Source organism: Trachemys scripta, chromosome 11, assembly GCF_013100865.1.
Source record: "Trachemys scripta elegans isolate TJP31775 chromosome 11, CAS_Tse_1.0, whole genome shotgun sequence".
NCBI lineage: Eukaryota > Metazoa > Chordata > Testudines > Emydidae > Trachemys > Trachemys scripta.
Window position 1 is genome coordinate 10,144,110 of NC_048308.1, and position 13,949 is coordinate 10,158,058.

The window sequence follows — 13,949 nt, forward strand, 5'->3', positions numbered from 1 at the left end:
TCAGTTGGCCTTAAGAATAGAATCTCTGTCCAAAGGAAGCTCTATAGCTCTTGGTAAGAAAAACAAAACACCACAACCACCACCACAAACAAACCTCCTCCCAAACAGGGCTAGAATCAATAAAGATTCATGTGTTAATTTCTGAAATCTATCCTGAGCAAATGGTACACAGTCACGTGTTATTAGGGAATATTTTCACCTTCAGCATTACACAGGCTAGTCGGAGGAATCTTATTAGACCATCCCCTGCATTTTCAATTGCATCATATAGTGGGGCAAGTACACATAGGGGGAGACACATCAAATGCTTGTAACAGTAGAGTATCAAGTTCCAAACTTCCTTGGCAGCAGACCCTTTGAGATTTCCCTACAAGGCCAATAAAGATTAGGGTGAGGATATTAACCGTAGTGAGCCTCTCACATTTACGTAATATCCTAGCTCTGATGTTCTGGTTGCACTGAAAGCGGTAAGCATTATTACAGTAAGCCACACTAGCCCAGGGTGTATCACATCCCCTTGTAGCAAACAGCCTACTACTGGTACTAGCTAATGGTGTTACTCCTATAGCTCACGTGATAGAGGGCTGAGCTATGGGAATGAATGTTCATACTCCACTGAGGCAAGAGCTCATTATGGAAAGGTTATACTGAGTATTCTACAATAAAACTTAAATGCAGCTAACTAATGCTCTAAAAGTTCTCCCTGTATAGAGATAAGGAGGAAACAGTAAGCATAATATTGGGGTGGCTCAAACTGAATATTACTGAAAAATGCCAGGTGATAGAGAATTACTAGTAAATATACTATAGCTTAAGAGAGACAAATCCTCCCAATTCAGGACACTCCTAGACTCCACCAGTTATTTGTAAGTTTCCTAGCTGCGGGAGGGGAAAAGATCTCAAGCCTACAAACCAAAGTATGTTTAGCAAATACAGTAATAATCCAACCAGTGGGGAAAACCAGAGGAGGATAATGTATCTGCAGGCTGGGAATTTATTGAACATTTAGGTGCAAAGTCTGCCCCTATCTCCAGGGCCAGAGGGGTCCCAATGGAGGGACCCACATGGTCCACCACCAACGGGCAAAGGACAAATTTTGGGGAGCCACTGCAGAAGGAATATCTCCCCTTGCAGGTCACTTAGCCCAACTCAGCATGGGCTGCTTGCTTGGAATAATTTAGGGGCAGGGTAAAGAGGAACCTAACATAGCATTTATCCTCCAGCCCTTTCCCTTGTAGAGGGCATGTTCTAGGCTCTGGAGCAACTCTGCCACCACTCTTCAGCCTTGGGAGGAGTACTTCTCCCTAAGCATCTCCCTGCACCCAGCCAGAATACTTGGTCTGGGGACCTGATTTGCACTTTACAGACAAGGAACAGATAGTTTAGAGGGAGAATGTACCCATCTTTGTATCAGAGATCTCCAGACTTTACTAGTCAATTTCATGCCATTCCATCCAGGAAGTGATGCCAAGCTAATAGCCAGATGTGCGCAGACAGGAGGTGGGAGGATTAAGTGGAAAAGAATTCCAAAGTGTGCTACTCTATGGCATGAAGTTAGAGTGCTGAGAAGTAATTTCCCCCTCCTCCCAGCAAGCTAATAATTTTAAGTATCCCACCCCCTTCCACCACTATTTATGCATTATATCTGAATAAGGTCAATAGAATTTAACCCCGGGATGAGGCACTCAGGGCTTTGAGCAACACTATAAAAATTACGTTAACAGTCCACAATATTACAATAAAAAAAATCTTAAAACTTCAAAGAACATAAGTATACATTGGAAGAAACATTTCTATGTATCTGAATGCACTCACTTTATATTTTAAAGACCCAAAAGATGTTTGAGTGAAAGTAGTTGCGGTGGTAATTACAACCTAACCCACTGAAATCTGCTCTAGACAAGTCTTTGCCGCTAGCAAACAGAAGACATTTGTGTTTTTTTTTTTAATTAATAATTGATAAGAGGATATGCTGTACTACTTGGTTTTCAAAATAATGAATTCCTGGTAATATAGGCTCAGTCCTGCAGTCCTTAATCATGCAGAACTTCATGGGATGCCCAAGCTTTAGCTCTTGATAAGAAAACAAAACAAAAAAACTTCCCCCAAAAAATACAGGGCCAGAACCAATAAAGAGCCATGTGTTAGTTTCTGAGATCGATCCTGAGCAAATGATGCACAACTCCTATGAGAGTTTTGCAAGAGACAGGACTTCAGAGATCACACCATTGCTGGAGAGGTCTTAATTTTGTGGGAAACCAAGACTCCGGTCTTCCAAGTGCTTAACTACATGCTTCTCTACTTATGCAAGAAGTCCCTGTTGACTTCAGTAGGGCTACTCAAGTGTCCAGTTCTTGTGCATCAGTGTTTTGGCATCAGGGTCTGCTAGAGCATGAACTGTATTTTTCTATCACTGGCTGCTGCTTAGTACTAGGGTACATCTCCATGACAGATCCCAGATGGGGTAAATCACCCTTGCTCCATTGACTTCAGTACATTTTTTATTTCAATTGAGCTAGGGTGTTTTACATCAGATGAGGATTTGTCCCTGTGTTTGTCTTCCTCCCTCCCCCACACTTGGCACAAGAGCCTTCTTCCCTGCAGCTCCTGCCATCCGGAACACCTTTCTTCCTCAGCATCTCAAACCTCAGCTGAGCACATCTCTTTATTCTCTCGCGTGAGTGCACCACTTAAACGACACAATAGCGGATTGAGAGAGAAATCAGCTCTGGGCAGCCTTTTGAAATACAGTTACTATGAAAGAAGCTATTCACAAAATCCGACCGTGGCTCTGGGAGGAGTATGTGCTACTTTGTATGAAGCATGAGAATATAAAAATAAATGGCATTGAAGTGTGCGTTAGCCCAGGAGGAGCTCTGACCTTCGCTCGGGAGATTAGTTGCAAAGTCCCTGTCCACAAAATCCCAAACGATGCAAAACAGCTTCAGGCTCTGCAATGTCGCTTCCTGTTGTCTCTCCCCCTCACTGTCACCTCGCGACTAGTTTCCAAACGGTCTCACACAGAGCTAGGGCTGGGAGAAGGAAAGTTTTCATTCCCTCCCGTCCTCCTCTCAGCTCTAAACCCAGCCAGGGCATTTCACACCGGCTGGTTTCGAGCCCACTCCCACCACCCCTTTATAAAACACTGGGCAAACTGGTTTGCATGGGTAGGGAAATCAAACCATGCAGTACCCCGCATTCACATGCGAGAGCTTTCCAAGGAGCTCCGAGCCCACAGCGATCTCAGGCTCGGCTTGCTAGCAGCTGAAAGCACACCGAGTTAGCCAGGGAGCTGGGCTCCTTCGCGTGCACCGACCCTGCTGCTGAAGCGGACCCTGTTTGCAAAAGTAATTTCCAATAAGGCCGAGTCTGCAGGCAGAGGAGAATTGCCCCCGGCGGAAGGCGGCTCAGACACAACCTGCTCCCTGGCTCGCCGCCCGCGCCGGGCAATTTACAGGGTCTCTCCCCAGCCAGCAATAGGAGCGGGTGGTTCAGAAAGGAGCAGCGCCGAGAGCCGGGGAATGAATGAGCAAAGAGGGAGTTACTCACTGCGATCTGCCGCGGCTGCTCTGGGAAGCCTCCTGGGGGAGAGAGAGAGACCCGGAGGAAACTTCAGCCAGCTCCCTTCCTCCTCCTGCAGAGTTCCTCAATTGCACCATCCAAGTGGGGTTTTTAAAACTTCCCTGCCCCTCACAACAGCGAGAAACGCGGGGCCAGTTAATGCCTTAGCGTTAGCAGGAGCCTTATTAGGCAATGTGTGCATGGGTTTGGGCTGGGGAAGGCGGGTTTTGTGCACGCGCTGGGAAAAAGTTTCAGAGACAGCCTGCTGCATATGGGCTGCTGCACTTTTGACAACAAACGTTGGTGACCTACAAGGGAGGGGTGAGAGCTGTGTGTGTGCAGTGGAGACGAATGCAGCTGCCTGACCTGAGACCGCTCGGTACCCAGAACGCACACCTCCTCCGCAGCTCAGAGATCCCTACAGCAAGCAGCCTGCCGCGCTATCCCACAGATCAAAGGAGCACGCAGGCAGGAATCAGGCAGTACAGAAAGGAGTCTGATTGGAGAGATCCCAGGAAAAGGAATCTTACTCCCAAGAGCAGATAGCACACAGAGATCAAAGGAGGACACATCTACAGAGAGAAGTTGCTAGATTGATTTATGGGAAAGGTCTGATTGTGGGTGTAAAAACACTATCAAATCAAGCTCCCTCCCTCACACCTGTGATAGTATTACACCCACTTTGCATAGGTGTGACAACACAAGGTACAAAGCAGTGGGGGAAAAAATGAAAGGTTGTTTTCAAACGTCTCTCTCATAAACAGCAACAGAATTGGAGAAGAATTTTTGTGTAGGGTTTAAGATCACAGATACTGGGTGTTTTGGTTTTAATAAACCATTTACAGTTCAAAATCAGTTACATTAAGTTTTAAACTGATATTAATGGAGGGACAATATAAATTCTGTTCAGAAAAGTAAATGCAATCCTTGTTTTAAAACCTAAATGTATAGATTTTGGATATGGGTGTCATGGGGTCACAGCCCATTGCAGGATCAGGGCCTGTGTCTAATATTACTTGAATATTACCAAATTAGACTTTAAAATATATTAAGTTTATCCCTTAAATAAATGCAAGAATGCTCGTTGTTTCTTATTGGCAATTTTAATTACATAAGGGTCATCCTGCAAATATGTATGTAGTGGACAGGGGCACAGAAGTGTCAGCTTTGGGATAAATCCTCTTCTTGTGCACAGGCATGGCTCCCATCAAATGCAAGCTCCTTGAAATGTGACTCTTAGTTGTGGTTTGTTTCTTTGTTTGTTTAAAGGGTGGTGGGGTGGAAGGATTGCTTCCTCTGAAGTGTACAGAACACAATTCAGGCTATGAATCTCCTTTTCTTCCTGGTGTTCCTTAAATGCCTCCACATTTAAACACTGTTACACAGAAAAAAGGTCTAGGATAAAAACAAGCACCAATTCTGTGCATTACTTTCAAGTAATGTCAACAGCATTACATTTGTAGAGACTTAAATATTCTTCATTCTAATCCTGGGATGAATTTTGTGCACAAAAACAGTAACAATGAGCATTCTTTAAAAGGGGGCAGCATTGGATACCACTTTTGCTGGTACGTCATCTGTTTCACTGAGCATTAGCTGCTGGTAGATAAGAAGAGCAAGTTACACTACTAGTCTAAGAACCCTCTCTTTTGGTTCTCTCTTGTGGTGCTGTGTCTAAAGTGCAAGGCTAAGAAGACCCCTTCTTCAGCTAGTTTGAATCCTCATCATATAGAAACAAAAGCAAACATATATGGAGTCCAACTTCCATAATCTGCCTGGCCACTGGTAGACAATGGCTGTTTAACTGGAAAGGCATTCACATGGCGGCAGTGAGAGGAAATGGCACCCCTCCCATTATGCACACATACAAGTGCTTGGCATAAGAGGGGGGAGCTTTCATGCACCCACTCACCCATACAGAGCTGGTCTTATTTTTTTTCCATGCCCCAGCTAACCAGCATCTATGTAATGGCAGCACCTTTGGGGATGGAGCTCTCATCTGTTCAGCAGTTTTGACCAAGTGTTCAAAGCCAGTGCCACTCTATCTCCACTCATGCTTCTCTGAACCTTGAGTTTCACTTTCCTTTGCTCAGGGAGCACAGCTACTGGTGCTATTTTCTCCAAAGGCACAGGGAGGAAATGAAACATTTCCCCTACCATTGCTCAAATTTGGGGGAGACAAACAGATGGTACTCTCCAAAGCTCCACCCACTTGGGACACCAAAATGAGATGCCAGAACGAGGCCACCCTCACAACAGATTGTGCAGATGTTCAAAAAATGATCATAAAGACTCTACTAAACCCATTGGGCTTGGCTTAGCTTCACCGGGTTTTGGATACGGCCAGGGGCAGGGATGGATTAGGGTATAGACACAAAAGACATGTCTTGCACCTCAGCTCTCACAGTTCTTCAATGATATCATAATCTCACTTTTGATTTGAAAGATGATTCTAGCCTTCACAATCATAAAGAAGGCATGACCCAAGTGTCACCAAGTTAGTGACGTTTGCCTTCAGGAAAGGGAAGAGCTCTGGCCATTAAAACCACTTAGCCCCACAACCAGCACTACAGCAGGTCAGGCCCCTGCTGGGATCTAGAGCACTGGCTCCCCCTTAGTGGAGCTTAGATGCTCCATTCTTTCCCTTTGAGCTTTTGGCTCCACTGGTCAGAAAAGGGCAACTAAAATGATTAAGGGTTTGGAACGGGTCCCATATGAGGAGAGATTAAAGAGGGTAGGACTCTTCAGCTTGGAAAAGAGGAGACTAAGGGGGGATATGATAGAGGTATATAAAATCATGAGTGATGTGGAGAAAGTGGATAAGGAAAAGTTATTTACTTATTCCCATAATACAAGAACTAGGGGTCATCAAATAGGCAGCAGGTTTAAAACAAATAAAAGGAAGTTCTTCTTCACGCAGCGCACAGTCAACTTGTGGAACTCCATCCCTGAGAAGGTTGTGAAGGCTAGGACTATAACAGTTTAAAAGAGAACTGGATAAATTCATGGTGGTTAAGTCCATTAATGGCTATTAGCCAGGATGGGTAAGGAATGGTGTCCCTAGTCTGTGTTTGTCAGAGGATGGAGATGGATGGCAGGAGAGAGATCACTTGATCATTGCCTGTTAGGTTCACTCCCTCTGGGGCACCTGGCATTGGCCACTGTCGGTAGACAGGATACTGGGCTAGATGGACCTTTGGTCTGACCCGGTACGGCCTTTCTTATGTTCTTATGGTCAAATCAGGAGGGGAAAAACTAAAGGTATCACCCTGCTCTTCTTTCCATTGGCCTTTAGAACCAACTAATGGCAGAAGGGAGTGAATGCAGCACCTTGCTAAATTTGGCACAGGCACCGTGTGCTCCCATGTTCCAGTCACATTGCCTCTCAGAGCCCCTGCAGGAGCTATGCATCTCCCAGGGTGGGCCTGTGCTTTAAAGACACCCCAGGAGCCACAGGATGAACTGAAAGTAAATATTTCTGCTCCTTTGGCATTGATATTAAATGAGATCATGCTTTTGACAATGAGTTTTCAAAGAGATTTAATGGATGGTGCTGGGTAGAGTAATTCTCTACTGCTGTTAACTGGCTGCTTTAGTTTTTTAATTGTAAACATCTTTCATGCAGCTACTCCAGGGACACATTTAGGAAACAGCAGCTGGATGGATTTAAAACTTGTCAGAGCATCTTGACCTAACATTTATATTTCTGCAATGTGCAAGCCATGGACTGTAACCAACAAAGCCCTCAGAGAGCTTACACAGCTTCTGTAGGGCAGTGCTCAGGAAACAAATGAAGGATGAAGTTACTTTCCTAAACACTTCCAGTGGGTAAGTGATTGAGGTTGAACTGTAAAGGCTGCAGTTCAGATGATTATCAGGTAATTAAGAGCAGAGCTGCATCAAAGAAATCACAGTCAGTATAGAACTGGGCAAGGGGAGGGAGGATATTCTTCGATTACAAGTTGGGGGTGCTTCTGTAGAAACTTTTAGGCTCCTTTGTTGGGAGAAGCTTCAGGGGGTGGCGTGAACCATCTATTCAGGGCTGGCAGCATTTAATACTCTCTTCTTTTCACTCAAACTTCTTCTCCAGAAAGTAACTGAGAATATGATCAGTATTTGGTCTGACACATAACTAGAGTTGCGAAGCTACAGAAAAACCCACCAGGTAAACAAACATGTCTATAAAGCCCAACAACAGAGACTTGCACTCCCCTGAATGTTCAGGCCTTGAAAAAAAAATGCATTGAGTTTCTCTTCCTGGTGAATGTGAGAGCCTAAGTCATCTCTTTCTGCAGAATGTAAACTCTTGTTTAAAAATACAAAGCAGTTTCTAGCATTTGTGATTGTGGAGATAATTTTCCAAATATGAGCCAATGTAGCATCGTCTTCCTGAGTCTGTTCTATTGCCTCCTGTGCTGCTCTTAGCTTTTTCAAGCAGTAACAGAGAAAGCTGCAAAACTGTCAAGAATCGTATCAGTTTCTCACTGCTGCTGCTGTTGTGGCACACTGGAGATTTATACTGGGGAAAGAGGACCCAAGAAATGGAGGCACGAGTAGCAATAGTATAGCAGAGGTTTCTTTCCCCTCCTTGCAATAGCCAGAGGCTCTGGGAGAGGGTAGTGTAGTAGAGACTCCCCTGCTTACAGCAGCCAGGAGGTTTGGGAATGGGTAGAAGAGACAGGAAGCTTCATCAAACTTACACTCTAATGCAACAGTGACCTCAGCAGTGTTAAGGCAGAATAACTTCCCAAATGCACAGAATGTGGGACAGACAGAAGCCTCTGAGGGTACAGTTGGGGTTTTACATTAGAGTGCAAGTTTTATGAAACAGGGGTACTATAGTGTATAGGAATTGGGCTGTATCCCTTTAAATAGTTTGTGAGCCCTCCAAGGATGCTCACTGTGTTCTGTAAACCAACCACAACAGCAATATGTATATACAGCAGAACCTCAGAGTTATGAGCACCTTGGGAAGTTATTCGTAACTCTGAACAAAATGTTATGGTTCTTTCAAAAGTTTACAACTGAACATTGACTTAATACAAAAGAAAAATGCTGCTTTCCCTTTAACACAGTACTGTACTATATTTGCTTTTTTTTTTTGGTTGGTCTCTGCTTCTGCCTGATTGCGTACTTCTGGTTCCAAATGAGGCATGTGGTTGACTGATCACTTTGTTACTCTAGTGTTCGAAACTCTGAGGTTCTGCTGTAGCTAGTCTCATGTTTCTGTAGATTTAGTAAACTTGATAACCTGGACCCAGCTGTGCCCATTTGTTTTCTTCTCATTATTGTTGTGTAAAGAGCAAAAGCCACAACAGGTATGTATTTTTGGGGGGTATCCCTTGGATATGGAAGTAGAAGCCTTGCGGCATGGTGAAGTGTGTTATTTACAGTATAGTAGACAATATAAAGAGGGAAAGGAATGCACAAGTCTTTCCCCTGAACTTCGTATTTCCATGCTGTTCAGGTTTGGGTGGATGAGGTGTGTCCTGATGTAATCTTATCTGTCATTAAATGTAATATTTGGTTGCTAATATAGAAGCACTTGCGCTCAAACATATGCGCACACATAAAGTGAGCAGTATTGGGATTTCTACCAGATGCTCTCTGTGAACCTTGTCCGTTGCCTCCATGCTTCACATCAGCCTTTGACCATATATATCTATATACATGTTCTGGCACCACTGGAGCTTAAGGTACTACATAAGTGTAGATATAATTGTTAATAACAATTAGGAGATAGCATCAAAGCAAGCAATAAGCAAACACATTCTTTATGCTGCCAAATTACTGAAGAGAAGGAGGAATAATCAATGTATCATCTTTGTAGGAAAAAAAATAGGTGGGGATTATAAAACCATATAATATTATCAGTGGAAAACAGCAGGTCAAAAATCCAATTCCAGACAATAAACCAATCCTGTTCTGCTAATCTTAGCAGAGAATATAGTCAGCAAATTCCACCTCAGCTAAGAAGTTCTATGAACTCTAAGCCCCTGTGATGTGTTACTCACATTTTTCTGTGTTTAAAGTAAAAATGAAATTGAACAGACTAACTAGCCAGGACTGTGTTTAAGACATAGCTGGGCTTCTGTGAAAGAAACGTGTTTTACACACTTTTAAAACCACGCTCTGTTCCTCTTTTCAAGGAATTCCTTTTCTTCCTCTGAATAAAAGATTCTTCAGTTAGTCTTGTTCTTTTATAGTTGTGGATAGGTTCCAGCATAGACGTACTGTTGGCCTGAGTTCTGTTTTTCTCCAAAGCCAGACCCCTATAATTTTCAGTGGCATCCACATTTTTTCCTTCTTTTTTAAAATGCACTAGGGAGGTCAAGTGGGTTGTATGAGCTGTAGCATTGTTCCAAACATTCACACTTAGCACCAAAAAAGGGAACATTTAATAAACAGATCACAACTAGGAATGTGTTGGAATGTTGATCTTTTGATGATCAGAAGAACTTTCAGTCATGAGGTCTAGTTAAATATCCCAAGTACCGTATTGAAAACACTTCCAGTGACTATTATTTTCCCCGTTATCTGGGCATACATTTTAAAGGCAGCTCACAGGGCTTCTGACCCAAAAAGATCTTTTGTGATGCTAAAAAGATACTATATTAAAACATACCTTAGTTGTAGAGTGCCTAGCACAATGGGATCCTGGTCTAGGACTAAGTACCACGGTAATACAAATAATAAACAATAATGATGACAAATGGGCATCTCAAATTCTAATATAAAGGCATTTCACTCTTTTGGCATTAGAAAGCAGTACTTTCTTTATAGATAGGTTAGTAGAATTGGCAGTGGAATGGCTCTGCAGTGGTACTCAAATGTATTTGTTTATTATGGAACTCTTTAATCTCAAAGAAAGTATTTTATCTAAGTAGCCTGATGTGGGAATTTGGACAATGAACTGTGGACATTCCTGAATTTGCATGTAATGGGTTGAAATAAAAATAGACTATGTGTTAGACTGGGTTCCAGGAGAACCACTATATTTTATTATTTTCCAAGAATAAAATGCTATTCTTAAGTTTAATTAAGAAAAAAAAAACTAGATATAGTGAATAACCAAAATAACTAATTATTTTGATTAGTGCTAGTGTTCCAGTAGTACTAAAATCAAAGCTCCATTGTAGCAGATGCTATAAAAACACATAGTAAGACACAGTCCCTGCTCTAATGAGTATATCATCTAAATAGACAAGAACATTGTTTTAGAACTGGGAAACCGAGGCACAGAGAATAAATGATTTGCCTACAGTCAGGTGGCAGAGGTGGTAACTGACCCCACATCTCCTGAATCCCACTGCAGTGCCTTACTCACAAGACCACTCACACTCCATATCCTGTTAGGTCAGCTGAAACAGCCTTTCATTACTGCTCTATCAACATACTGGGAATTACACAAGACCATGAAAGTCTTATATGTTTGCTTCAAATCTAATTAGCCCCAACACATTGTTTAACAGAGCATGCAGTACATCAGCAATTATTGATAATACACACAACAAGAGTTCAAACCTGTGTAGCAGTTGGGAATTTTATGCCATATCCTAAAAGTCCTCCACCTGCAAAACTCCCATTGGCTTCATATTATGGATCTGACCTCCATGGGACCTTTGCATGAAAAGAAGTTAGTTGCAGGATCAGGCTCTTGGCTTCTTTTCCTTCAACAAATTGCTTAAGCTTATCCTAGTTCTCCTATGTCCAATGGAGGAAGCTACATTTGTTTTAATGCAACTTATTTAACTGTTTAAGGACCAGCTTGTGATCCCCTGCTCACACAGGACCAGTCACGGATACCCAGACTCACATTGTGAATAGTACCATACACCACTATCAGTCCCATTGAAGTCAACAGGATCGCACATGGGGTAAGGAGCTGATCATTCTGAATAAAGATGTTAGGATCTGGCTCAGAAAGAGTCCCATTGAAGTCAGTGCATCGGTTTGCGTGAACGTCTGATCACCAATGTGAGTAAGAGGTTCATACAGGTCCTACACATTGTCTAACCTGTTGAGCAATTCATTCGGGGGATAACTAGGAAGGATTTGGAAGCTAAAAAATGCAAGTTCCTGTCAAATACTTGTCCTAGTTCACTAGCCACGATTAAGAAAAAAGATAAACGATTAAACTGTACTTGCAATGTATATCAGACATTTCCCCTAACTCATTAGATGATAGAGAACACCATTTAGTTATAGATTTTCACCTTTTAGTTATAGGTTGTGCCTAGCACAACAGTGCCTCAAGTGCTAGCACAATGCAAATAATAACCAGTAACCCAAAGTCCAGTCACTTACTTGGCAAAACACATCCTTGCAAAACTTTTTTTAAAATTTCATACTCTACTATTTTTTGATTCAGTCAAGTCATAACCTATTGGAATTGAAGAACTGCAAAGTCTCTTATGACAAAGCTTTTGACATCCAGTTTGCTCATGGGAAAGGCTTCAAATAATTAAGAACTAAGGTGGTTGGACAATGATGTAAGTTCAGTTGCTCACAATGAGGAATAAAAAACAAGAAACACAAATGAAACTGCTAAACAAGCATATTTGCCTGAATTCTTTGGTTTTCAGGACAACACAGAAGTGAAAGTAGTGGTATTCTGCTCTGTTGAACATGCATTTTATTTAGTCCAATGGGCAGTCACATCAGCAACCTATTAGGAGCCCATATTAGGAGCATGTTATTTGCAAGAAATTGAGAAGTCTGTTGACCTGATATTTAATACAAAGACATATCTTCTGCTGCACGCTCCAGTTTCTATTCCTCATAAGTCTTACTGCAGGACACCCTATAACACAGACAAGGTGTGTGAGGTAATATTTTTTAATTGGACCAACTTCTGTTGGTGAAAGAGACAAGCTTTCAAGTTTACACAGAGCTCTTCTTCAGCTCTGTGTAAGAGATTGGCATAAGCCCTCAACACAAGGTTTAATATCCCTTCCAAAAATATTATTACTGTTAATTAGGATAACTCTGGATATTCTGGACATCCATGTAAATATCCTATCCCTTTTTTAATCTTCCTAAATACTTTGCCTCAACAACTTCCACCGGCAATGAGTTCTACAGTTTACATCATTTACACAGTCTGCAGGACATCATTTGGCCTCCTGTCAGTTGGTGGGAATAAAAAGAGTAAATATAAAAATAAATGCCTGTGTCTGGAAGAAGTTTTGTTTCTGACAAAACAATTTGATTTGTCTAACTCATGGAGGACGATTTAAGGATAGGCAGCCCCTAAGTGGTCTGAACACAGGACTGGGAGCCATGAAAACCTGCCTCTGCCAATGTGTGCCCTTGGTCAAATCACTTCACTTGTCAGTTTCTATCTTTGTAAAAATGAAAATAATACTGTTACACCTTTGCTGAGAGGTAGCAGATGGGAGGGTTTTGCAGATTGGTCTCCCATTGGAGGAGAAATCAGTGATGTGGAATCCATATTTTTCTTAGTGAACTTGTTTTATTTATACTATACATGCACCAGTCCTTGAACAGAGGTGGTCATAAACAGCATGCAGACAATCAACTCTTTCAGAAACCTCAGCCCAAACAGAAATGTTTTGTTCCCAGGAAGCAACTCTGCCCCAAGAATAGTCTAGCTGGAAAGATTAAAGCAAAGAGCAAACTCTCTTGCTGTTTGCGAGAGCTCTCCCAAAAAGAAAATTTACATACATAAAGCAATATAGCATTTCTTCAAAGACTGTATACTGCTTGATGCTAAGGAGAAAAAACTATTAAAACTGTATGAAAACAGTGCCACCTGATGACTCCCGCCATAACAATACTTGTCTGCCTCCCATGTGACCTGTTAAGGTTCAATACTTTACATCTGCAAAGCACTTGGAAGATGAAAAGTGCTATCTATATATGTGAGTATGAATTTTTATTATAGGTAGAAAATTAATTATACTGTGAATAAAACAGGTCACTGCATAGATGGTTTCCTATAAAGCTGCAGCACCAGCTGGCTGAGGGAAAGGAGTAATCATTTCCCTCCAACAGAAACTGTAGTGCTGAAAATCATGATATGTCTTTATCAATTATTATTATAGTTTTAGTGGTTGCAGGGGAGACAGCTGTCATATTTAATGTTACACATGGAAATGTCTTTCTCTGAGATAATGAGCTATTCTGTGTGACTGCCAGCCTGGTACAGCAGCCATCAGTAAATGTACAGCTAAATTCTAGCTCACAAACCAGAGATTTGCTTCCCTATCCTGACCAGCAGGGCTCGCTCCCTCATCCCACCAATGCTCCGACTGCAAGGATGAAGGAAAGGAGAGGATAAGAAGTGGCTGATTTTGCCAAATGATCAACTCTGAGCTACGTACAAAATGATTTCAGAGTGATCCTGACCTTGCAAGCTGACACTG

At 42.2% G+C, this 13,949-nt stretch overlaps 1 protein-coding gene across 1 annotated transcript in view; it reads right to left on the bottom strand.

Annotated features, from left to right (window-relative positions):
- Positions 1–3,814, bottom strand: part of MYLK (myosin light chain kinase) — a gene marked incomplete in the record, with an annotated part of 315,646 nt that extends 311,832 nt beyond the window's left edge. Inside the window, 1 exon segment of the mRNA XM_034786555.1 lies at positions 3,550–3,814.
- Positions 3,815–13,949: the final 10,135 nt, after the last annotated feature.